Source organism: Betta splendens, chromosome 21 (assembly GCF_900634795.4).
Source record: "Betta splendens chromosome 21, fBetSpl5.4, whole genome shotgun sequence".
NCBI lineage: Eukaryota > Metazoa > Chordata > Actinopteri > Anabantiformes > Osphronemidae > Betta > Betta splendens.
Genome location: NC_040899.1, coordinates 16,551,972 through 16,573,839, shown reverse-complemented (window position 1 = coordinate 16,573,839; position 21,868 = coordinate 16,551,972). Strand labels below are relative to the sequence as shown.

The 21,868-nt window shown below is 43.1% G+C and overlaps 20 non-coding genes across 20 annotated transcripts; 7 read left to right on the top strand and 13 right to left on the bottom strand.

The window, feature by feature from the left end:
- Positions 1–1,007: 1,007 nt before the first annotated feature.
- Positions 1,008–1,089, bottom strand: trnas-gcu (transfer RNA serine (anticodon GCU)). Its single transcript has one exon. It is a non-coding gene; the product is annotated as a tRNA-Ser (tRNA).
- Positions 1,090–2,055: 966 nt separating this feature from the next.
- On the top strand, positions 2,056–2,128 carry trnaa-agc (transfer RNA alanine (anticodon AGC)). The gene has a single exon. It is a non-coding gene; the product is annotated as a tRNA-Ala (tRNA).
- A 100-nt stretch (positions 2,129–2,228) lies between these two features.
- Positions 2,229–2,310, bottom strand: trnas-gcu (transfer RNA serine (anticodon GCU)). Its single transcript has one exon. It is a non-coding gene; the product is annotated as a tRNA-Ser (tRNA).
- Positions 2,311–3,277: 967 nt separating this feature from the next.
- On the top strand, positions 3,278–3,350 carry trnaa-agc (transfer RNA alanine (anticodon AGC)). The gene has a single exon. It is a non-coding gene; the product is annotated as a tRNA-Ala (tRNA).
- Positions 3,351–3,451: 101 nt separating this feature from the next.
- trnas-gcu (transfer RNA serine (anticodon GCU)) lies at positions 3,452–3,533 on the bottom strand. The gene has a single exon. It is a non-coding gene; the product is annotated as a tRNA-Ser (tRNA).
- A 967-nt stretch (positions 3,534–4,500) lies between these two features.
- Positions 4,501–4,573, top strand: trnaa-agc (transfer RNA alanine (anticodon AGC)). Its single transcript has one exon. It is a non-coding gene; the product is annotated as a tRNA-Ala (tRNA).
- Positions 4,574–4,673: 100 nt separating this feature from the next.
- Positions 4,674–4,755, bottom strand: trnas-gcu (transfer RNA serine (anticodon GCU)). Its single transcript has one exon. It is a non-coding gene; the product is annotated as a tRNA-Ser (tRNA).
- Positions 4,756–5,723: 968 nt separating this feature from the next.
- trnaa-agc (transfer RNA alanine (anticodon AGC)) lies at positions 5,724–5,796 on the top strand. The gene has a single exon. It is a non-coding gene; the product is annotated as a tRNA-Ala (tRNA).
- Positions 5,797–5,897: 101 nt separating this feature from the next.
- On the bottom strand, positions 5,898–5,979 carry trnas-gcu (transfer RNA serine (anticodon GCU)). The gene has a single exon. It is a non-coding gene; the product is annotated as a tRNA-Ser (tRNA).
- A 969-nt stretch (positions 5,980–6,948) lies between these two features.
- On the top strand, positions 6,949–7,021 carry trnaa-agc (transfer RNA alanine (anticodon AGC)). The gene has a single exon. It is a non-coding gene; the product is annotated as a tRNA-Ala (tRNA).
- A 101-nt stretch (positions 7,022–7,122) lies between these two features.
- Positions 7,123–7,204, bottom strand: trnas-gcu (transfer RNA serine (anticodon GCU)). Its single transcript has one exon. It is a non-coding gene; the product is annotated as a tRNA-Ser (tRNA).
- A 971-nt stretch (positions 7,205–8,175) lies between these two features.
- trnaa-agc (transfer RNA alanine (anticodon AGC)) lies at positions 8,176–8,248 on the top strand. Its single transcript has one exon. It is a non-coding gene; the product is annotated as a tRNA-Ala (tRNA).
- Positions 8,249–8,347: 99 nt separating this feature from the next.
- trnas-gcu (transfer RNA serine (anticodon GCU)) lies at positions 8,348–8,429 on the bottom strand. Its single transcript has one exon. It is a non-coding gene; the product is annotated as a tRNA-Ser (tRNA).
- Positions 8,430–9,397: 968 nt separating this feature from the next.
- Positions 9,398–9,470, top strand: trnaa-agc (transfer RNA alanine (anticodon AGC)). The gene has a single exon. It is a non-coding gene; the product is annotated as a tRNA-Ala (tRNA).
- A 101-nt stretch (positions 9,471–9,571) lies between these two features.
- Positions 9,572–9,653, bottom strand: trnas-gcu (transfer RNA serine (anticodon GCU)). The gene has a single exon. It is a non-coding gene; the product is annotated as a tRNA-Ser (tRNA).
- A 1,142-nt stretch (positions 9,654–10,795) lies between these two features.
- On the bottom strand, positions 10,796–10,877 carry trnas-gcu (transfer RNA serine (anticodon GCU)). Its single transcript has one exon. It is a non-coding gene; the product is annotated as a tRNA-Ser (tRNA).
- Positions 10,878–12,017: 1,140 nt separating this feature from the next.
- Positions 12,018–12,099, bottom strand: trnas-gcu (transfer RNA serine (anticodon GCU)). The gene has a single exon. It is a non-coding gene; the product is annotated as a tRNA-Ser (tRNA).
- A 6,236-nt stretch (positions 12,100–18,335) lies between these two features.
- On the bottom strand, positions 18,336–18,417 carry trnas-gcu (transfer RNA serine (anticodon GCU)). The gene has a single exon. It is a non-coding gene; the product is annotated as a tRNA-Ser (tRNA).
- A 1,146-nt stretch (positions 18,418–19,563) lies between these two features.
- trnas-gcu (transfer RNA serine (anticodon GCU)) lies at positions 19,564–19,645 on the bottom strand. Its single transcript has one exon. It is a non-coding gene; the product is annotated as a tRNA-Ser (tRNA).
- Positions 19,646–20,776: 1,131 nt separating this feature from the next.
- Positions 20,777–20,857, bottom strand: trnas-gcu (transfer RNA serine (anticodon GCU)). Its single transcript has one exon. It is a non-coding gene; the product is annotated as a tRNA-Ser (tRNA).
- Between the last annotated feature and the right edge of the window lie 1,011 nt (positions 20,858–21,868).

The window sequence follows — 21,868 nt, the reverse complement described above, 5'->3', positions numbered from 1 at the left end:
AGGTCAATAGCCTGTTTTCCAACTATATATTCCCAGGCTCACCAACATCCCAGTGAATGAAGTGAATGCTTGGTGATTAGTTTTTTTTAATTGAACCAAACACTGTAACAGTAAATGCCTGTTTCAATTGTATTAAAAGTAGCTGATACAACTAACGTGCAGTTGTTTAACCCACCTACATCTGCCTTGGCCTAGTTGTTGAGCTTTGTACAATACAGTGATCTCATGCTGTGCACTGTAACATACTCAGACCAGCGTTACATTACACAACCCCTACCAGTGACCTGAAGCAGTCTCTGCATCTGTATGACCACTGTTGTATATGTTGTAACCCCAAGTACAATAAATCGATAAATAGATCCCTCGTTGTGGAAATTAATCTCTGCATGTCCACCCATCCCCTGCGGCTGCAGTGCAGCGCCTGGTGAGCTCGTGTAAGATAATTTACCGAAGGAAAACACTTCACTTGGTGCACTGGTAGGCTTGATTTGCTCTTTAAATTGAACAAAAACGCTGTACCAGTAAATGCTTTTTTCCTTTCTCTCCAAAGAAGCTCACACCGGCAACGGTATTACGCTTACCTAGTTTAGCTATGTAACAATACCCCAATGTAATGCTCTGCATTGTGACATGCTTAAATCAGTGGTACATGACACGATGAGGCAGGTTTTGCGTCTACGATCAATGTTGTATATGTATTGTATACCCAACTACAAAAATTGGCAGCGAAATTGGCAGCGTCAACCAAGATGGAAGTCGACACCATACATGCTGCTATTTGTACAACAACTCTACTATTACCTGTAAAGTACTCTGCAATGATGTGTCAAAGTCAGGGGAATTAGCTCAAGTGGTAGAGTGCTTGCTTAGCATGCGAGAGGCAGTGGGATCGATGCCCACATTCTCCATGTGTCTTTGTTTCTTCTCACAAATGTTTTTTTTTATTCATTTTGAAAAATGTCAGCAAATGTGTCTGAAAACCAACTACAAGTAAAAAATTACTAGGCCGATGAGGATGGGAGTCGAACCCACGTGTGCAGAGCACAATGGATTAGCAGTCCATCGCCTTAACCGCTCGGCCACCTCATCTTTCCTCCAAGGAAATTACATCCTTCACAGCAAATTTTCAATGAGAGCTTGCTGAGCATGCAAGGGGAATTGGGGTTGAAGCCCAAATTCTGCAAGTGTCTTTCTTTCATGATCTGGTTTCGCTCAGTCTGCAGGTCAATAGCCTGTTTTCCAACTATATATTCCCAGGCTCACCAACATCCCAGTGAATGAAGTGAATGCTTGGTGATTAGTTTTTTTAATTGAACCAAACACTGTAACAGTAAATGCCTGTTTCAATTGTATTAAAAGTAGCTGATACAACTAACGTGCAGTTGTTTAACCCACCTACATCTGCCTTGGCCTAGTTGTTGAGCTTTGTACAATACAGTGATCTCATGCTGTGCACTGTAACATACTCAGACCAGCGTTACATTACACAACACCTACCAGTGACTTGAAGCAGTCTCTGCATCTGTATGACCACTGTTGTATATGTTGTAACCCCAAGTACAATAAATCGATAAATAGATCCCTCGTTGTGGAAATTAATCTCTGCATGTCCACCCATCCCCTGCGGCTGCAGTGCAGCGCCTGGTGAGCTCGTGTAAGATACTTTACCGAAGGAAAACACTTCACTTGGTGCTCTGGTAGGCTTGATTTGCTCTTTAAATTGAACAAAAACGCTGTACCAGTAAATGCTTTTTTCCTTTCTCTCCAAAGAAGCTCACACCGGCAACGGTATTACGCTTACCTAGTTTAGCTATGTAACAATACCCCAATGTAATGCTCTGCATTGTGACATGCTTAAATCAGTGGTACATGACACGATGAGGCAGGTTTTGCGTCTACGATCAATGTTGTATATGTATTGTATACCCAACTACAAAAATTGGCAGCGATATTGGCAGAGTCGACCAAGATGGAAGTCGACACCCTACATGCTGCTATTTGTACAACAACCCTACTATTACCTGTAAAGTACTCTGCAATGATGTGTAAAACTCAGGGGAATTAGCTCAAGTGGTAGAGTGCTCGCTTAGCATGCGAGAGGCAGTGGGATCGATGCCCACATTCTCCATGTGTCTTTGTTTCTTCTGACAAATGTTTTTTTTTATTCATTTTGAAAAAATGTCAGCAAATGTGTCTGAAAACCAACTACAAGTAATAATTTAATAGGCCGATGAGGATGGGAGTCGAACCCACGCGTGCAGAGCACAATGGATTAGCAGTCCATCGCCTTAACCACTCGGCCACCTCATCTTTCCTCCAAGGAAATTTACATCCTTCACAGCAATATTTCCAATGAGAGCTTGCTGAGCACGCAATGGGAATTGGGGTTGAAGCCCAAATTCTGCAAGTGTCTTTCTTTCATGATCTGGTTTCGCTCAGTCTGCAGGTCAATAGCCTGTTTTCCAACTATATATTCCCAGGCTCACCAACATCCCAGTGAATGAAGTGAATGCTTGGTGATTAGTTTTTTTAATTGAACCAAACACTGTAACAGTAAATGCCTGTTTCAATTGTATTAAAAGTAGCTGATACAACTAACGTGCAGTTGTTTAACCCACCTACATCTGCCTTGGCCTAGTTGTTGAGCTTTGTACAATACAGTGATCTCATGCTGTGCACTGTAACATACTCAGACCAGCGTTACATTACACAACACCTACCAGTGACTTGAAGCAGTCTCTGCATCTGTATGACCACTGTTGTATATGTTGTAACCCCAAGTACAATAAATCGATAAATAGATCCCTCGTTGTGGAAATTAATCTCTGCATGTCCACCCATCCCCTGCGGCTGCAGTGCAGCGCCTGGTGAGCTCGTGTAAGATACTTTACCGAAGGAAAACACTTCACTTGGTGCTCTGGTGGGCTTGATTTGCTCCTTAAATTGAACAAAACGCTATACCAGTGAATGCTTTTTTCCTTTCTCTCCAAAGAAGCTCACACCGGCAACGGTATTACGCTTACCTAGTTTAGCTATGTAACAATACCCCAATGTAATGCTCTGCATTGTGACATGCTTAAATCAGTGGTACATGACACGATGAGGCAGGTTTTGCGTCTACGATCAATGTTGTATATGTATTGTATCGCCAACTACAAAAATTGGCAGCGAAATTGGCAGCGTCGACCAAGATGGAAGTCGACACCCTACATGCTGCTATTTGTACAACAACCCTACTATTACCTGTAAAGTACTCTGCAATGATGTGTAAAACTCAGGGGAATTAGCTCAAGTGGTAGAGTGCTCGCTTAGCATGCGAGAGGCAGTGGGATCGATGCCCACATTCTCCATGTGTCTTTGTTTCTTCTGACAAATGTTTTTTTTTAATTCATTTTGAAAAAATGTCAGCAAATGTGTCTGAAAACCAACTACAAGTAATAATTTAATAGGCCGATGAGGATGGGAGTCGAACCCACGCGTGCAGAGCACAATGGATTAGCAGTCCATCGCCTTAACCACTCGGCCACCTCATCTTTCCTCCAAGGAAATTTACATCCTTCACAGCAATATTTCCAATGAGAGCTTGCTGAGCATGCAATGGGAATTGGGGTTGAAGCCCAAATTCTGCAAGTGTCTTTCTTTCATGATCTGGTTTCGCTCAGTCTGCAGGTCAATAGCCTGTTTTCCAACTATATATTCCCAGGCTCACCAACATCCCAGTGAATGAAGTGAATGCTTGGTGATTAGTTTTTTTAATTGAACCAAACACTGTAACAGTAAATGCCTGTTTCAATTGTATTAAAAGTAGCTGATACAACTAACATGCAGTTGTTTAACCCACCTACATCTGCCTTGGCCTAGTTGTTGAGCTTTGTACAATACAGTGATCTCATGCTGTGCACTGTAACATACTCAGACCAGCGTTACATTACACAACACCTACCAGTGACTTGAAGCAGTCTCTGCATCTGTATGACCACTGTTGTATATGTTGTAACCCCAAGTACAATAAATCGATAAATAGATCCCTCGTTGTGGAAATTAATCTCTGCATGTCCACCCATCCCCTGCGGCTGCAGTGCAGCGCCTGGTGAGCTCGTGTAAGATACTTTACCGAAGGAAAACACTTCACTTGGTGCTCTGGTGGGCTTGATTTGCTCCTTAAATTGAACAAAACGCTATACCAGTGAATGCTTTTTTCCTTTCTCTCCAAAGAAGCTCACACCGGCAACGTTTCTACGCTTACCTAGTTTAGCTGTGTAACAATACCCTAATGTAATGCTCTGCATTGTGACATGCTTAAATCAGTGGTACATAACACGATGAGGCAGGTTTTGCGTCTACGATCAATGTTGTATATGTATTGTATCGCCAACTACAAAAACTGGCAGCGAAATATGCAGCGTCGACCAAGATGGAAGTCGACCACATACATGCTGCTATTTGTACAACAACCCTACTATTACCTGTAAAGTACTCTGCAATGATGTGTAAAACTCAGGGGAATTAGCTCAAGTGGTAGAGTGCTCGCTTAGCATGCGAGAGGCAGTGGGATCGATGCCCACATTCTCCATGTGTCTTTGTTTCTTCTGACAAATGTTTTTTTTTATTCATTTTGAAAAAATGTCAGCAAATGTGTCTGAAAACCAACTACAAGTAATAATTTAATAGGCCGATGAGGATGGGAGTCGAACCCACGCGTGCAGAGCACAATGGATTAGCAGTCCATCGCCTTAACCACTCGGCCACCTCATCTTTCCTCCAAGGAAATTTACATCCTTCACAGCAATATTTCCAATGAGAGCTTGCTGAGCATGCAATGGGAATTGGGGTTGAAGCCCAAATTCTGCAAGTGTCTTTCTTTCATGATCTGGTTTCGCTCAGTCTGCAGGTCAATAGCCTGTTTTCCAACTATATATTCCCAGGCTCACCAACATCCCAGTGAATGAAGTGAATGCTTGGTGATTAGTTTTTTTAATTGAACCAAACACTGTAACAGTAAATGCCTGTTTCAATTGTATTAAAAGTAGCTGATACAACTAACGTGCAGTTGTTTAACCCACCTACATCTGCCTTGGCCTAGTTGTTGAGCTTTGTACAATACAGTGATCTCATGCTGTGCACTGTAACATACTCAGACCAGCGTTACATTACACAACACCTACCAGTGACCTGAAGCAGTCTCTGCATCTGTATGACCACTGTTGTATATGTTGTAACCCCAAGTACAATAAATCGATAAATAGATCCCTCGTTGTGGAAATTAATCTCTGCATGTCCACCCATCCCCTGCGGCTGCAGTGCAGCGCCTGGTGAGCTCGTGTAAGATACTTTACCGAAGGAAAACACTTCACTTGGTGCTCTGGTAGGCTTGATTTGCTCTTTAAATTGAACAAAAACGCTGTACCAGTAAATGCTTTTTTCCTTTCTCTCTAAAGGAGCTCACACCGGCAACGTTATAACGCTTACCCAGTTTAGCTATGTAACAATACCCTAATGTAATGCTCTGCATTGTGACATGCTTAAATCAGTGGTACATGACACGATGAGGCAGGTTTTGCGTCTACGATCAATGTTGTATATGTATTGTATACCCAACTACAAAAATTGGCAGCGAAATTGGCAGCGTCGACCAAGATGGAAGTCGACACCATACATGCTGCTATTTGTACAACAACCCTACTATTACCTGTAAAGTATTCTGCAATGATGTGTAAAACTCAGGGGAATTAGCTCAAGTGGTAGAGTGCTCGCTTAGCATGCGAGAGGCAGTGGGATCGATGCCCACATTCTCCATGTGTCCTTGTTTCTTCTCACAAATGTTTTTTTTAAATTCATTTTGAAAAAATGTCAGCAAATGTGTCTGAAAACCAACTACAAGTAATAATTTAATAGGCCGATGAGGATGGGAGTCGAACCCACGCGTGCAGAGCACAATGGATTAGCAGTCCATCGCCTTAACCACTCGGCCACCTCATCTTTCCTCCAAGGAAATTTACATCCTTCACAGCAATATTTCCAATGAGAGCTTGCTGAGCATGCAATGGGAATTGGGGTTGAAGCCCAAATTCTGCAAGTGTCTTTCTTTCATGATCTGGTTTCGCTCAGTCTGCAGGTCAATAGCCTGTTTTCCAACTATATATTCCCAGGCTCACCAACATCCCAGTGAATGAAGTGAATGCTTGGTGATTAGTTTTTTTAATTGAACCAAACACTGTAACAGTAAATGCCTGTTTCAATTGTATTAAAAGTAGCTGATACAACTAACGTGCAGTTGTTTAACCCACCTACATCTGCCTTGGCCTAGTTGTTGAGCTTTGTACAATACAGTGATCTCATGCTGTGCACTGTAACATACTCAGACCAGCGTTACATTACACAACACCTACCAGTGACCTTGAAGCAGTCTCTGCATCTGTATGACCACTGTTGTATATGTTGTAACCCCAAGTACAATAAATCGATAAATAGATCCCTCGTTGTGGAAATTAATCTCTGCATGTCCACCCATCCCCTGCGGCTGCAGTGCAGCGCCTGGTGAGCTCGTGTAAGATACTTTACCGAAGGAAAACACTTCACTTGGTGCTCTGGTAGGCTTGATTTGCTCTTTAAATTGAACAAAAACGCTGTACCAGTAAATGCTTTTTTCCTTTCTCTCCAAAGAAGCTCACACCGGCAACGGTATTACGCTTACCTAGTTTAGCTATGTAACAATACCCCAATGTAATGCTCTGCATTGTGACATGCTTAAATCAGTGGTACATGACACGATGAGGCAGGTTTTGCGTCTACGATCAATGTTGTATATGTATTGTATACCCAACTACAAAAATTGGCAGCGATATTGGCAGAGTCGACCAAGATGGAAGTCGACACCCTACATGCTGCTATTTGTACAACAACCCTACTATTACCTGTAAAGTACTCTGCAATGATGTGTAAAACTCAGGGGAATTAGCTCAAGTGGTAGAGTGCTCGCTTAGCATGCGAGAGGCAGTGGGATCGATGCCCACATTCTCCATGTGTCTTTGTTTCTTCTCACAAATGTTTTTTTTTAATTCATTTTGAAAAAATGTCAGCAAATGTGTCTGAAAACCAACTACAAGTAATAATTTAATAGGCCGATGAGGATGGGAGTCGAACCCACGCGTGCAGAGCACAATGGATTAGCAGTCCATCGCCTTAACCACTCGGCCACCTCATCTTTCGTCCAAGGAAATTTTACATCCTTCACAGCAATATTTCCAATGAGAGCTTGCTGAGCATGCAATGGGAATTGGGGTTGAAGCCCAAATTCTGCAAGTGTCTTTCTTTCATGATCTGGTTTCGCTCAGTCTGCAGGTCAATAGCCTGTTTTCCAACTATATATTCCCAGGCTCACCAACATCCCAGTGAATGAAGTGAATGCTTGGTGATTAGTTTTTTTAATTGAACCAAACACTGTAACAGTAAATGCCTGTTTCAATTGTTTTTAAAGTAGCTGATACAACTAACGTGCAGTTGTTTAACCCACCTACATCTGCCTTGGCCTAGTTGTTGAGCTTTGTACAATACAGTGATCTCATGCTGTGCACTGTAACATACTCAGACCAGCGTTACATTACACAACACCTACCAGTGACTTGAAGCAGTCTCTGCATCTGTATGACCACTGTTGTATATGTTGTAACCCCAAGTACAATAAATCGATAAATAGATCCCTCGTTGTGGAAATTAATCTCTGCATGTCCACCCATCCCCTGCGGCTGCAGTGCAGCGCCTGGTGAGCTCGTGTAAGATACTTTACCGAAGGAAAACACTTCACTTGGTGCTCTGGTAGGCTTGATTTGCTCTTTAATATTGAACAAAAACGCTGTACTAGTAAATGCTTTTTTTCCTTTCTCTCCAAAGAAGCTCACACCGGCAACGGTATTACGCTTACCTAGTTTAGCTATGTAACAATACCCCAATGTAATGCTCTGCATTGTGACATGCTTAAATCAGTGGTACATGACACGATGAGGCAGGTTTTGCGTCTACGATCAATGTTGTATATGTATTGTATCGCCAACTACAAAAATTGGCAGCGAAATTGGCAGCGTCAACCAAGATGGAAGTCGACACCATACATGCTGCTATTTGTACAACAATCCTTCTATTACCTGTAAAGTACTCTGCAATGATGTGTAAAGCTCAGGGGAATTAGCTCAAGTGGTAGAGTGCTCGCTTAGCATGCGAGAGGCAGTGGGATCGATGCCCACATTCTCCATGTGTCTTTGTTTCTTCTGACAAATGTTTTTTTTATTCATTTTGAAAAAATGTCAGCAAATGTGTCTGAAAACCAACTACAAGTAATAATTTAATAGGCCGATGAGGATGGGAGTCGAACCCACGCGTGCAGAGCACAATGGATTAGCAGTCCATCGCCTTAACCACTCGGCCACCTCATCTTTCTTCCAAGGAAATTTACATCCTTCACAGCAATATTTCCAATGAGAGCTTGCTGTGCACGCAATGGGAATTGGGGTTGAAGCCCAAATTCTGCAAGTGTCTTTCTTTCATGATCTGGTTTCGCTCAGTCTGCAGGTCAATAGCCTGTTTTCCAACTATATATTCCCAGGCTCACCAATATCCCAGTGAATGAAGTAAATGCTTGGTGATTAGTTTTTTTAATTGAACCAAACACTGTAACAGTAAAAACCTGTTTCAATTGTATTTAAAGTAGCTGATACAACTAACGTGCAGTTGTTTAACCCACCTACATCTGCCTTGGCCTAGTTGTTGAGCTTTGTACAATACAGTGATCTCATGCTGTGCACTGTAACATACTCAGACCAGCGTTACATTACACAACACCTACCAGTGACCTGAATCAGTCTCTGCATCTGTATGACCACTGTTGTATATGTTGTAACCCCAAGTACAATAAATGGATAAATAGATCCCTCGTTGTGGAAATTAATCTCTGCATGTCCACCCATCCCCTGCGGCTGCAGTGCAGCGCCTGGTGAGCTCGTGTAAGATACTTTACCGAAGGAAAACACTTCACTTGGTGCTCTGGTAGGCTTGATTTGCTCTTTAAATTGAACAAAAACGCTGTACCAGTAAATGCTTTTTTCCTTTCTCTCCAAAGAAGCTCACACCGGCAACGGTATTACGCTTACCTAGTTTAGCTATGTAACAATACCCCAATGTAATGCTCTGCATTGTGACATGCTTAAATCAGTGGTACATGACACGATGAGGCAGGTTTTGCGTCTACGATCAATGTTGTATATGTATTGTATACCCAACTACAAAAATTGGCAGCGAAATTGGCAGCGTCAACCAAGATGGAAGTCGACACCATACATGCTGCTATTTGTACAACAACTCTACTATTACCTGTAAAGTACTCTGCAATGATGTGTAAAACTCAGGGGAATTAGCTCAAGTGGTAGAGTGCTCGCTTAGCATGCGAGAGGCAGTGGGATCGATGCCCACATTCTCCATGTGTCTTTGTTTCTTCTGACAAATGTTTTTTTTTAATTCATTTTGAAAAAATGTCAGCAAATGTGTCTGAAAACCAACTACAAGTAATAATTTAATAGGCCGATGAGGATGGGAGTCGAACCCACGCGTGCAGAGCACAATGGATTAGCAGTCCATCGCCTTAACCACTCGGCCACCTCATCTTTCCTCCAAGGAAATTCACATCCTTCACAGCAATATTTCCAATGAGAGCTTGCTGAGCATGCAATGGGAATTGGGGTTGAAGCCCAAATTCTGCAAGTGTCTTTCTTTCATGATCTGGTTTCGCTCAGTCTGCAGGTCAATAGCCTGTTTTCCAACTATATATTCCCAGGCTCACCAACATCCCAGTGAATGAAGTGAATGCTTGGTGATTAGTTTTTTTAATTGAACCAAACACTGTAACAGTAAATGCCTGTTTCAATTGTATTAAAAGTAGCTGATACAACTAACGTGCAGTTGTTTAACCCACCTACATCTGCCTTGGCCTAGTTGTTGAGCTTTGTACAATACAGTGATCTCATGCTGTGCACTGTAACATACTCAGACCAGCGTTACATTACACAACACCTACCAGTGACCTGAATCAGTCTCTGCATCTGTATGACCACTGTTGTATATGTTGTAACCCCAAGTACAATAAATCGATAAATAGATCCCTCGTTGTGGAAATTAATCTCTGCATGTCCACCCATCCCCTGCGGCTGCAGTGCAGCGCCTGGTGAGCTCGTGTAAGATACTTTACCGAAGGAAAACACTTCACTTGGTGCTCTGGTGGGCTTGATTTGCTCTTTAAATTGAACAAAAACGCTGTACCAGTAAATGCTTTTTTCCTTTCTCTCCAAAGAAGCTCACACCGGCAACGTTTCTACGCTTACCTAGTTTAGCTGTGTAACAATACCCTAATGTAATGCTCTGCATTGTGACATGCTTAAATCAGTGGTACATAACACGATGAGGCAGGTTTTGCGTCTACGATCAATGTTGTATATGTATTGTATCGCCAACTACAAAAATTGGCAGCGAAATTGGCAGCGTCGACCAAGATGGAAGTCGACCACATACATGCTGCTATTTGTACAACAACCCTACTATTACCTGTAAAGTATTCTGCAACAATGTGTAAAACTCAGGGGAATTAGCTCAAGTGGTAGAGCGCTTGCTTAGCATGCGAGAGGCAGTGGGATCGATGCCCACATTCTCCATGTGTCTTTGTTTCTTCTGACAAATGTTTTTTTTTAATTCATTTTGAAAAAATGTCAGCAAATGTGTCTGAAAACCAACTACAAGTAATAATTTAATAGGCCGATGAGGATGGGAGTCGAACCCACGCGTGCAGAGCACAATGGATTAGCAGTCCATCGCCTTAACCACTCGGCCACCTCATCTTTCCTCCAAGGAAGTTTACATCCTTCACAGCAATATTTCAATGAGAGCTTGCTGAGCATGCAATGGGAATTGGGGTTGAAGCCCAAATTCTGCAAGTGTCTTTCTTTCATGATCTGGTTTCGCTCAGTCTGCAGGTCAATAGCCTGTTTTCCAACTATATATTCCCAGGCTCACCAACATCCCAGTGAATGAAGTGAATGCTTGGTGATTAGTTTTTTTAATTGAACCAAACACTGTAACAGTAAATGCCTGTTTCAATTGTATTAAAAGTAGCTGATACAACTAACTTGCAGTTGTTTAACCCACCTACATCTGCCTTGGCCTAGTTGTTGAGCTTTGTACAATACAGTGATCTCATGCTGTGCACTGTAACATAGTCAGACTAGCGTTACGTTACACAACACCTACCAGTGACCTGAAGCAGTCTCTGCATCTGTATGACCACTGTTGTATATGTTGTAACCCCAAGTACAATAAATCGATAAATAGATCCCTCGTTGTGGAAATTAATCTCTGCATGTCCACCCATCCCCTGCGGCTGCAGTGCAGCGCCTGGTGAGCTCGTGTAAGATACTTTACCAAGGGAAAACACTTCACTTGGTGCTCTGGTGGGCTTGATTTGCTCCTTAAATTGAACAAAACGCTTTACCAGTGAATGCTTTTTTCCTTTCTCTCCAAAGAAGCTCACACCGGCAACGGTATTACGCTTACCTAGTTTAGCTGTGTAACAATACCCTAATGTAATGCTCTGCATTGTGACATGCTTAAATCAGTGGTACATAACACGATGAGGCAGGTTTTGCGTCTACGATCAATGTTGTATATGTATTGTATCGCCAACTACAAAAATTGGCAGCGAAATTGGCAGCGTCGACCAAGATGGAAGTCGACCGCATACATGCTGCTATTTGTACAACAACCCTACTATTACCTGTAAAGTATTCTGCAACGTGATGTGTAATACTCAGGGGAATTAGCTCAAGTGGTAGAGCGCTTGCTTAGCATGCGAGAGGCAGTGGGATCGATGCCCACATTCTCCATGTGTCTTTGTTTCTTCTCACAAATGTTTTTTTTATTCATTTTGAAAAAATGTCAGCAAATGTGTCTGAAAACCAACTACAAGTAATAATTTAATAGGCCGACGAGGATGGGAGTCGAACCCACGCGTGCAGAGCACAATGGATTAGCAGTCCATCGCCTTAACCACTCGGCCACCTCATCTTTCTTCCAAGGAAATTTACATCCTTCACAGCAATATTTCCAATGAGAGCTTGCTGAGCACGCAATGGGAATTGGGGTTGAAGCCCAAATTCTGCAAGTGTCTTTCTTTTATGATCTGGTTTCGCTCAGTCTGCAGGTATATAGCCTGTTTTCCAACTATATATTCCCAGGCTCACCAACATCCCAGTGAATGAAGTAAATGCTTGGTGATTAGTTTTTTTAATTGAACCAAACACTGTAACAGTAAATGCCTGTTTCAATTGTATTAAAAGTAGCTGATACAACTAACATGCAGTTGTTTAACCCACCTACATCTGCCTTGGCCTAGTTGTTGAGCTTTGTACAATACAGTGATCTCATGCTGTGCACTGTAACATACTAAGACCAGCGTTACATTACACGACACCTACCAGTGACCTGAAGCAGTCTTTGCATCTGTATGACCACTGTTGTATATGTTGTAACCCCAAGTACAATAAATCGATAAATAGATCCCTCGTTGTGGAAATTAATCTCTGCTTGTCCACCCATCCCCTGCGGCTGCAGTGCAGCGGCTGGTGAGCTCGTGTAAGATACTTTACCGAAGGAAAACACTTCACTTGGTGCTCTGGTGGGCTTGATTTGCTCTTTAAATTGAACAAAAACGCTGTACCAGTAAATGCTTTTTTTCTTTCTCTCCAAAGAAGCTCACACCGGCAACGGTATTACGCTTACGTAGTTTAGCTATGTAACAATACCCCAATGTAATGTTCTGCATTGTGACATGCTTAACACTAGAACTACTAAGGGACGTACACCTTTACATATACCCCTAACTACGGCTGGGTGTTCACTTGTCCGCCACGCTCCAGCTGGCACCCTGCCAAGAGCCGCTTTTGTTACGTAAAGAGGGCCATCACCGACGCTCTCTGTGGGGTGGGACGCATGGGCTCGCTGACCCTGCTGCTGCCTGCAAGGCAGAGCAGGGTTCCTACTCATGTTCCTATGAGTCTATGAGTGACATCCACTGTTACAATGTTCCACCGCTATGTGCTTGGATTTACAACGTGAAAGGACGAGTGTCATTGTTGCGGTCTCACCGAAGGAAGCAATAAAAAACAAGACAATAAAACAGTTTTGCTGCTTTGCTTATTTACAAAAAAAATAAATAAAGTTCACACATTATTTCACTGTAACGTTACTAAAAATTGCAGAAAAGACGACAGTACACCGCTCACCCATCTAGTTTTAACAAATGTGCAATTAAAAATATATTATAAACCAAAAAAACGCTTGAAAGCGTTTCGGTTTTATATTCCATTTATTTCGTTATTTCCCCTTTCACCTGTACCACATAATAAGTCATTGCAGAGCTACAGCCATGTTTCACCAGCCGCTTTCGGCAGTGAGTCATAGACGGACGTTGTTCTGCCCGCTTTCATGTAGACACGGAACTCTTCACAGTTTTGTCAAACGTAATTTCGTTATTCATATACAACAACATGCAAATGCTAAAAATGACTGAAAAGATGACAGTACACCCATCTAGTTTGGGTGAACAGAAAACGCTTGAAAGCGTTTCCATTTTATATTCCGTTTATTTGGTTATTACTCCTTTCACCTGTACCACATAAAGTCATTGCAGAGCTACAGCCATGTTCCTACAAAGGTAACCAGCTGTTTATTTCGTTATTTCCTCTTTCATGTCCGTCTGGTGAATGAAAGTGGGCGTGGCCATCCACGTCCCAGAGCGGTGACACTGGGGGAAGGGGAACGCGCATCAACACGCAGGACAAAGATCTGCGTTTCTCTGCTGCTACAGCCTCGGCTGCGTTGGGTTGTTAGTGTCCCTTTCACCTGTACCATATGAAATGTGTTCCTACGAAGTTGATCAGCTGCTTTCAGAATCAGAATCGTTTTTATTCACCGGGTTTATTTTTATTTACAAAATATAAACAGAAAACGCTTGAAACGTTATCGTTTTATATTCCATTTATTTAATTATTTTTATTTACAAAAAAATCCCATACGCTTTGCACTGTAACGTCACTAAGAATTAGGAAAAAAGACAGTACACCCATCTAGTTTTAACAAATGTGCAATAAAAAATTTAAACAGAAAACGCTTGAAAGCGTTTCTGTTTTATATTTCCGTTTATTTTGTTATTTTCCCTTTCACCTGTACCACATAAAGTCATTGCAGAGCTACAGCCATGTTCCCAAGAGGTTCACCAGCCGCTTTCAGCGTGACACACGCATGGACGTTTTTCTGCCCGCTTTCATGTAGACACAAAACTCATCAAAGTAAAAGAGCTCATGTAACTAACTCAATTGAACTTGGCGTCCAACCGGTTAGTTTAGCAACCCTTCTTTAGTGACTCTGCGTTGTGTTTTATATATTAAATGACGGTCGGGAGGACGTCGTCTGTTCACGTTGTACCGTTTATTAATGGGACTAGCACAAGGTACTCATCTCCATGCAGTTAGCATCCTTGAAGCAAAACCTTTCCCAAAAAGAGAGAACAATACGCCTGTGCAAAACACTCAAACAAACTTCCTGGACTGAACAACAGTCTGGCCGTTCACGCTGCCATCGCTACTTTTTCAGTGGGGTCATCAGGCGTCGTTCTTGACTTCTTCCCCGCCACAACTCTTCAGTCTTCTTCTTCTCCCTTGTCTTCTTGGTGACACCCCACCCCGGAGGGGGGAAGACAGCGCCCTCAGCTGACCACAAGTGGAATTAATTTTAACTCCGTTACACTCAGAGCAGCATTTGCAATTACATGTATATTAATAACGAAATAAACGGAATGTAAAGTAAAATGCTTTATAGAGTTTGGTGTCTACATGAAAGCGGCTGGTCAACTTTGTCAACATGTGGCTCCAGTAAGTGGGGGAGTAACGGCCCAAAGCAACAGTCTGAAAGAGGAGGCTGTGGCAGAGGAACACAGGTCTTTGTCCTGTATGTTGATGCGCCCAGCCCCCACAGTCAGCGCTTACCTTTGCTACGGGACTGATAGCCCCGCCCACTTTTATTTATCAGACAGATATGAAAGTGGGGATAACGAAATAAACGGGATGTAATGTAAAACGCTTTCAAGAATTTTGTCTACATCAAAGCGGGCAAATCACATGTGAACGTTTTAATTTTTTTGTAAATAAAAGTAATGTTTGCCCTGTTCAAACCTGGGGAATAAAAACGATTCTGATAGCAGCTCAAGATCAACTTAGCAGGAACACATTTCATGTGGTAGAGGTGAAAGGGACACTAACAACCCAACGCAGCCGAGGCTGTAGCAGCAGAGAAACGCAGATCTTTGTCCTGCGTGTTGATGAGCGTTTCCCCTTCCCCCAGTGTCCCTGCTCTGTTACGTGGATGGCCACGCCCACTTTCATTCAACAGACGGACATGAAAGAGGGAATAACGAAATAAACATCTGGTTAACTTTGTAGGAACATGGTTGTAGCTCTACAATGACTTTATGTGTTACAGGTGAAAGCAGTAATAACGAAATAAACGGAATATAAAAAACGTTTTCAAGCGTTTTCTGTTTATATTTTTTATTGCACATTTGTTAAAACTTGATGAGTGTACTGTCATCTTTTCTGTAATTTTTGATGACGTTACAGTGCAAACAATATTTGAACTAGTTTTTTTTTGTAAATAAACAAAGCTTCGCCACATTTGAGAAGGATCTAAAACTGTCTTATTGTATTATTGATGATGATATCTTATTGCTTCCTTCGGTGAGACCGCAACAATGACACTCGTCCTTTCACGTTGTAAATCCAAGCACATAGCGGTTGAACATTGTAACAGTGGATGTCACTCTTAGACTCATAGGAACTGTGCAGCCTTGCAGACAGGAGCAGGGTCAGCAAGCCCACGCAACCCACCACCTAGAGTGCGTCAGTGATGGCCCTCTTTACCTAACAAAGGCAGCTGTTCACAGATGATTCAGGGTCTCAGCTAGCCGAGCAGATCATTTGACCACCTTCTAGTGGGAATGGGTATATTTAGAAAACCCAGTAGTTCAGGAAAGCAGCTGGACCAGACGGCATCAGCTCCAGACTCCTTAAGTCCTGTGCAGGCGAACTGTGTGAAGTTATGGAGAATGTCTTCAACCTGAGCCTCAAGCTGAGGGTGGTACCACAGCTCTGGAAGACCTCCTGCGTGGTACCAGTGCCCAAGACACCGCACGCCAAAGACCCCAGCAGCTTAAGACCAGTGGCTCTGACATCACACCTGATGAAGACACTGGAGAGACTGGTCCTGGGTAACCTCCGCTCTGCAGTGGGAACCTACCTGGACCCGCTGCAGTTTGCCTACCGACACGGCATAGGAGTAGACGACGCCGTCATCTTCCTCCTACATCGAGCCCTTTCCCACCTAGAGAAGCCCGGCAGCACTGTGAGGATCTGTGTGGATCCGTGTGTGAAACACAAACTGGAGGAGGCTGGTGTGGACCTTCATCTGACGGAGTGGATTATGGACTATCTCACAAACAGGCCTCAGTTTGTGAGAGCCAGGGACTGTGTGTCTGACACTCTGACCTGCAGTGTGGGGGCCCCACAGGGGACTGTACTGGCCCCCTTCCTTTTCACCCTCTACACGTCAGACTTCAGACACAACACGGACAGCTGTGTTCTGCAGAAGTTCTCTGATGACTCTGCGATCGTCGGACTGATCACAGATGATGACGATGCAGAGTACAGAGGCCTCACTCAGAACTTTGTGGACTGGTGCCAGCGGAACCACCTCCTGATCAATGCAGGGAAAACAAAGGAGATGGTGGTGGATTTCCGCAGACAGCAGCCTGCTGTCATACCACCGATGCACATCCAGGGAAGGGACATTGAGAGAGTGGACTCTTACAAGTACCTGGGAGTGCATCTGAACAATAAACTGGACTGGACTCATAACACGGATGCACTGTACAGGAAGGGTCAGAGCAGACACCTGCTGAGGAGACTGCGGTCTTTTGGAGTGAAGGGGCCACTCCTGAAGACCTTCTATGACTCTGTGGTGGCATCAGCCATCCTGTACGGTGTGGTCTGCTGGGGCAGCAGCATCACAGCGAGGGACAGGAAGGGACTGGACAGGATCATCAAGAAGTCCAGCTCTGTCCTGGGCTGCACTCTGGACACGGTGCAGGAGGTGGGTGAGAGAAGGGTCCTGGCTAAACTGACATCCATCATGGACCAGGTCTCTCACCCACTGGAGGACTCACTGTCTGCTCTGGAGAGCAGCTTCAGTAGCAGACTGATCCACCCTCGCTGTGTGAAGGAGAGATATCGTAGATCCTTCCTACCTGCTGCTGTCAGACTGTACAATCAGAACTGTTGACCACGTCCCACCACAGTCACCCACCCACTGCATCAGTGGTTTATATAGCAACCTGCTCTGCACAATATTTGTGTAAGTCTGTGAACAATCATGTATATTGTTATCGGTAAAAATCTTATACCCATTACTGTGCAATAACCCTGCAATGACCTCATACTCTCTCTAACTGTACTGTACTGCTTTGTACTGTGCCAACACAAACTGTTCTGTACCTGTATTCTTGCTCTTCTGTACTGCTGTTGTGAGAGGTAATTTCCCCACTGCGGGACTATTAAAGGTTTTCTTATTCTTATTCTCACCCATCCCCTGCGGCTGCAGTGCAGCGCCTGTTGAGCTCGTGTAAGATACTTTACCAAAGGAAAACACTTCACTTGGTGCTCTGGTGGGCTTGATTTGCTCCTTAAATTGAACAAAACGCTGTACCAGTGAATGCTTTTTTCCTTTCTCTCCAAAGAAGCTCACACCGGCAACGTTTCTACGCTTACCTAGTTTAGCTGTGTAACAATACCCTAATGTAATGCTCTGCATTGTGACATGCTTAAATCAGTGGTGCATAACACGATGAGGCAGGTTTTGCGTTTACGATCAATGTTGTATATGTATTGTATCGCCAACTACAAAAATTGGCAGCAAAATTGGCAGCGTCGACCAAGATGGAAGTCGACCACAAACATGCTGCTATTTGTACAACAACCCTACTATTACCTGTAAAGTATTCTGCATAGATGTGTAAAACTCAGGGGAATTAGCTCAAGTGGTACAGCGCTTGCTTAGCATGCGAGAGGCAGTGGGATCGATGCCAACATTCTCCGTGTGTCTTTGTTTATTCTCACAAATGTTTTTTTTATTCATTTTGAAAAAATGTCAGCAAATGTGTCTGAAAACGAACTACAAGTAATAATTTAATAGGCCGACGAGGATGAGAGTCAAACCCACGTGTGCAGAGCACAATGGATTAGCAGTTCATCGCCTTAACCACTCGGCCACCTCATCTTTCTTCCAAGGAAATTTACATCCTTCACAGCAATATTTCCAATGAGAGCTTGCTGAGCACGCAATGGGAATCGGGGTTGAAGCCCAAATTCTGCAAGTGTCTTTCTTTCATGATCTGGTTTCGCTCAGTCTGCAGGTCAATAGCCTGTTTTCCAACTATATATTCCCAGGCTCACCAACATCCCAGTGAATGAAGTGAATGCTTGGTGATTAGTTTTTTTAATTGAACCAAACACTGTAACAGTAAATGCCTGTTTCAATTGTATTAAAAGTAGCTGATACAACTAACGTGCAGTTGTTTAACCCACCTACATCTGCCTTGGCCTAGTTGTTGAGTTTTGTACAATACAGTGATCTCATGCTGTGCACTGTAACATACTCAGACCAGCGTTACGTTACATGACACCTACCCGTGACCTGAAGCAGTCTCTGCATCTGTATGACCACTGTTGTATATGTTGTAACCCCAAGTACAATAAATCGATAAATAGATCCCTCGTTGTGGAAATTAATCTCTGCTTGTCCACCCATCCCCTGCGGCTGCAGTGCAGCGGCTGGTGAGCTCGTGTAAGATACTTTACCGAAGGAAAACACTTCACTTGGTGCTCTGGTGGGCTTAATTTGCTCTTTAAATTGAACAAAAACGCTATACCAGTAAATGCTTTTTTTCTTTCTCTCCAAAGAAGCTCACACCGGCAACGGTATTACGCTTACGTAGTTTAGCTATGTAACAATACCCCAATGTAATGTTCTGCATTGTGACATGCTTAAATCAGTGGTACATAACACGATGAGGCAGGTTTTGCGTCTACGATCAATGTTGTATATGTATTGTATACCCAACTACAAAAATTGGCAGCGATATTGGCAGCGTCGACCAAGATGGAAGTCGACACCCTACATGCTGCTATTTGTACAACAACCCTACTATTACCTGTAAAGTATTCTGCAATGATGTGTAAATCTCAGGGGAATTAGCTCAAGTGGTAGAGAGCTCGCTTAGCATGCGAGAGGCAGTGGGATTGATGCCCACATTCTCCATGTGTCTTTGTTTCTTCTCACAAATGTTTTTTTTTTTTTTATTCATTTTGAAAAAATGTCAACAAATGTGTCTGAAAACCAACTACAAGTAATAATTTAATAGGCCGACGAGGATGGGAGTAAAACCCACGCGTGGAGAGCACAATGGATTAGCAGTCCATCGCCTTAACCACTCGGCCACCTCATCTTTCCTCCAAGGAAATTTACATCCTTCACAGCAATATTTTCAATGAGAGCTTGGTGAGCACGCAATGGGAATTGGGGTTGAAGCCCAAATTCTGCAAGTGTCTTTCATGATCTGGTTTCGCTCAGTCTGCAGGTCAAAAGCCTGTTTTCCAACTATATATTCCCAGGCTCACCAACATCCCAGTGATTGAGATGAGTGCTTGGTGATTAGTTTTTTTTAATTGAACCAAACACTGTAACAGTAAATGCCTGTTTCAATTGTATTAAAAGTAGCTGATACAACTAACATGCAGTTGTTAAACCCACCTACATCTGCCTTGGCCTAGTTGTTGAGCTTTGTACAATACAGTGATCTCATGCTGTGCACTGTAACATCAGTCAGACTAGCGTTACGTTACACGACACCTACCAGTGACCTGAAGCAGTCTCTGCATCTGTATGACCACTGTTGTATATGTTGTAACCCCAAGTACAATAAATCGATAAATAGATCCCTCGTTGTGGAAATTGATCTCTGCATGTCCAGCCATCCCCTGCGGCTGCAGTGCAGCGGCTGGTGAGCTCGTGTAAGATACTTTACCGAAGGAAAACACTTCACTTGGTGCTCTGGTGGGCTTGATTTGCTCTTTAAATTGAACAAAAACGCTATACCAGTAAATGCTTTTTTCCTTTCTCTCCAAAGAAGCTCACACCGGCAACGTTTCTACGCTTACCTAGTTTAGCTATGTAACAATACCCAAACTACTCTGCATTGTGACATGCTTAAATCAGTGGTACATAACACGATGAGGCAGGTTTTGCGTCTACGATCAATGTTGTATTGTATACCCAACTACAAAAATTGGCAGCGAAATTGGCAGCGTCGACCAAGATGGAAGTCGACCACATACACTCAGCGATTTGTACAACACCCCTACTATTGACCTGTAAAGTGTTCAGCAACAATGCATGAAACTCAGGGGTTTAAGGTCAAGTGGTAGAGCGCTCACTTTGCATGCGAGAGCCAGTGGGATCAATGCCCACATTCTCCATGTGTCTTTGTTTCTTCTCACAAATGTTTTTTTTTAATTCATTTTGAAAAAATGTCAGCAAATGTGTCTGAAAACCAACTACAAGTAATAATTTACTAGGCCGATGAGGATGGGAGTCGAACCCACGCGTGCAGAGCACAATGGAATAGCAGTCCATCGCCTTAACCACTAGCCACCTCATCTGTCCTCCAAGGAAATTTACATCCTTCACAACAATATTTTCAATGAGAGCTTGCTGAGCATGCAATGGGAATTGGGGTTGAAGCCCAAATTCTGCAAGTGTCTTTCTTTCATGATCTGGTTTCGCTCAGTCTGCAGGTCAATAGCCTGTTTTCCAACTATATATTCCCAGGCTCACCTACATCCCAGTGAATGAAGTGAATGCTTGGTGATTAGTTTTATTAATTGAACCAAACACTGTAACAGTAAATGCCTGTTTCAATTGTATTAAAAGTAGCTGATACAACTAACTTGCAGTTGTTTAATCCACCTACATCTGCCTTGGCCTAGTTGTTGAGCTTTGTACAATACAGTGATCTCATGCTGTGCACTGTAACATACTAAGACCAGCGTTACATTACACGACACCTACCAGTCATCTGAAGCAGTCTCTGCATCTGTATGACCACTGTTGTATACGTTGTACCCCCAAGTACAATAAATCATTTAAGTCAGATTGGCTGCGTCGACCAAGATGGGAGTCTACCCCATGAGTTCAGAGATTGCTGCATTACATCACCCCTATGAGGGACTTGTAAAGGCCCTTGTAAAGATTGGTTACATGTAGGGGTATTAGCTCAAGTGGTAGAGTGCTCTCATAGCATGCAAGACACAGTGGCATTGATTCCCACAGTCTCCATGTGTCTTTTTTTTGTCTTACTAATGGTTGTGTTTTGAAGTAGTCTGCATGTCAATAGCCTATTTTCCAACTATCCACAGGTTTGCCAATATTGATCCCTGTAATGGAAAAAATGTTGCCTTGTGCTATTTCTTATCCAACACACTCGTCATGTGCTGGTTAGGTGCAATACTGAACATTCTTACACAAACAACTAATCTCTTGTGCCCTGACGTACATCAAGTCTAAACGTCTGATGTTCCATTTGACTGACTAATAATTTCTGATATATGTTTGTCTTTTACACCCGGACTCTGGCTCCATCCTATCTGACTCCCCACCAGACCCAAGGCTG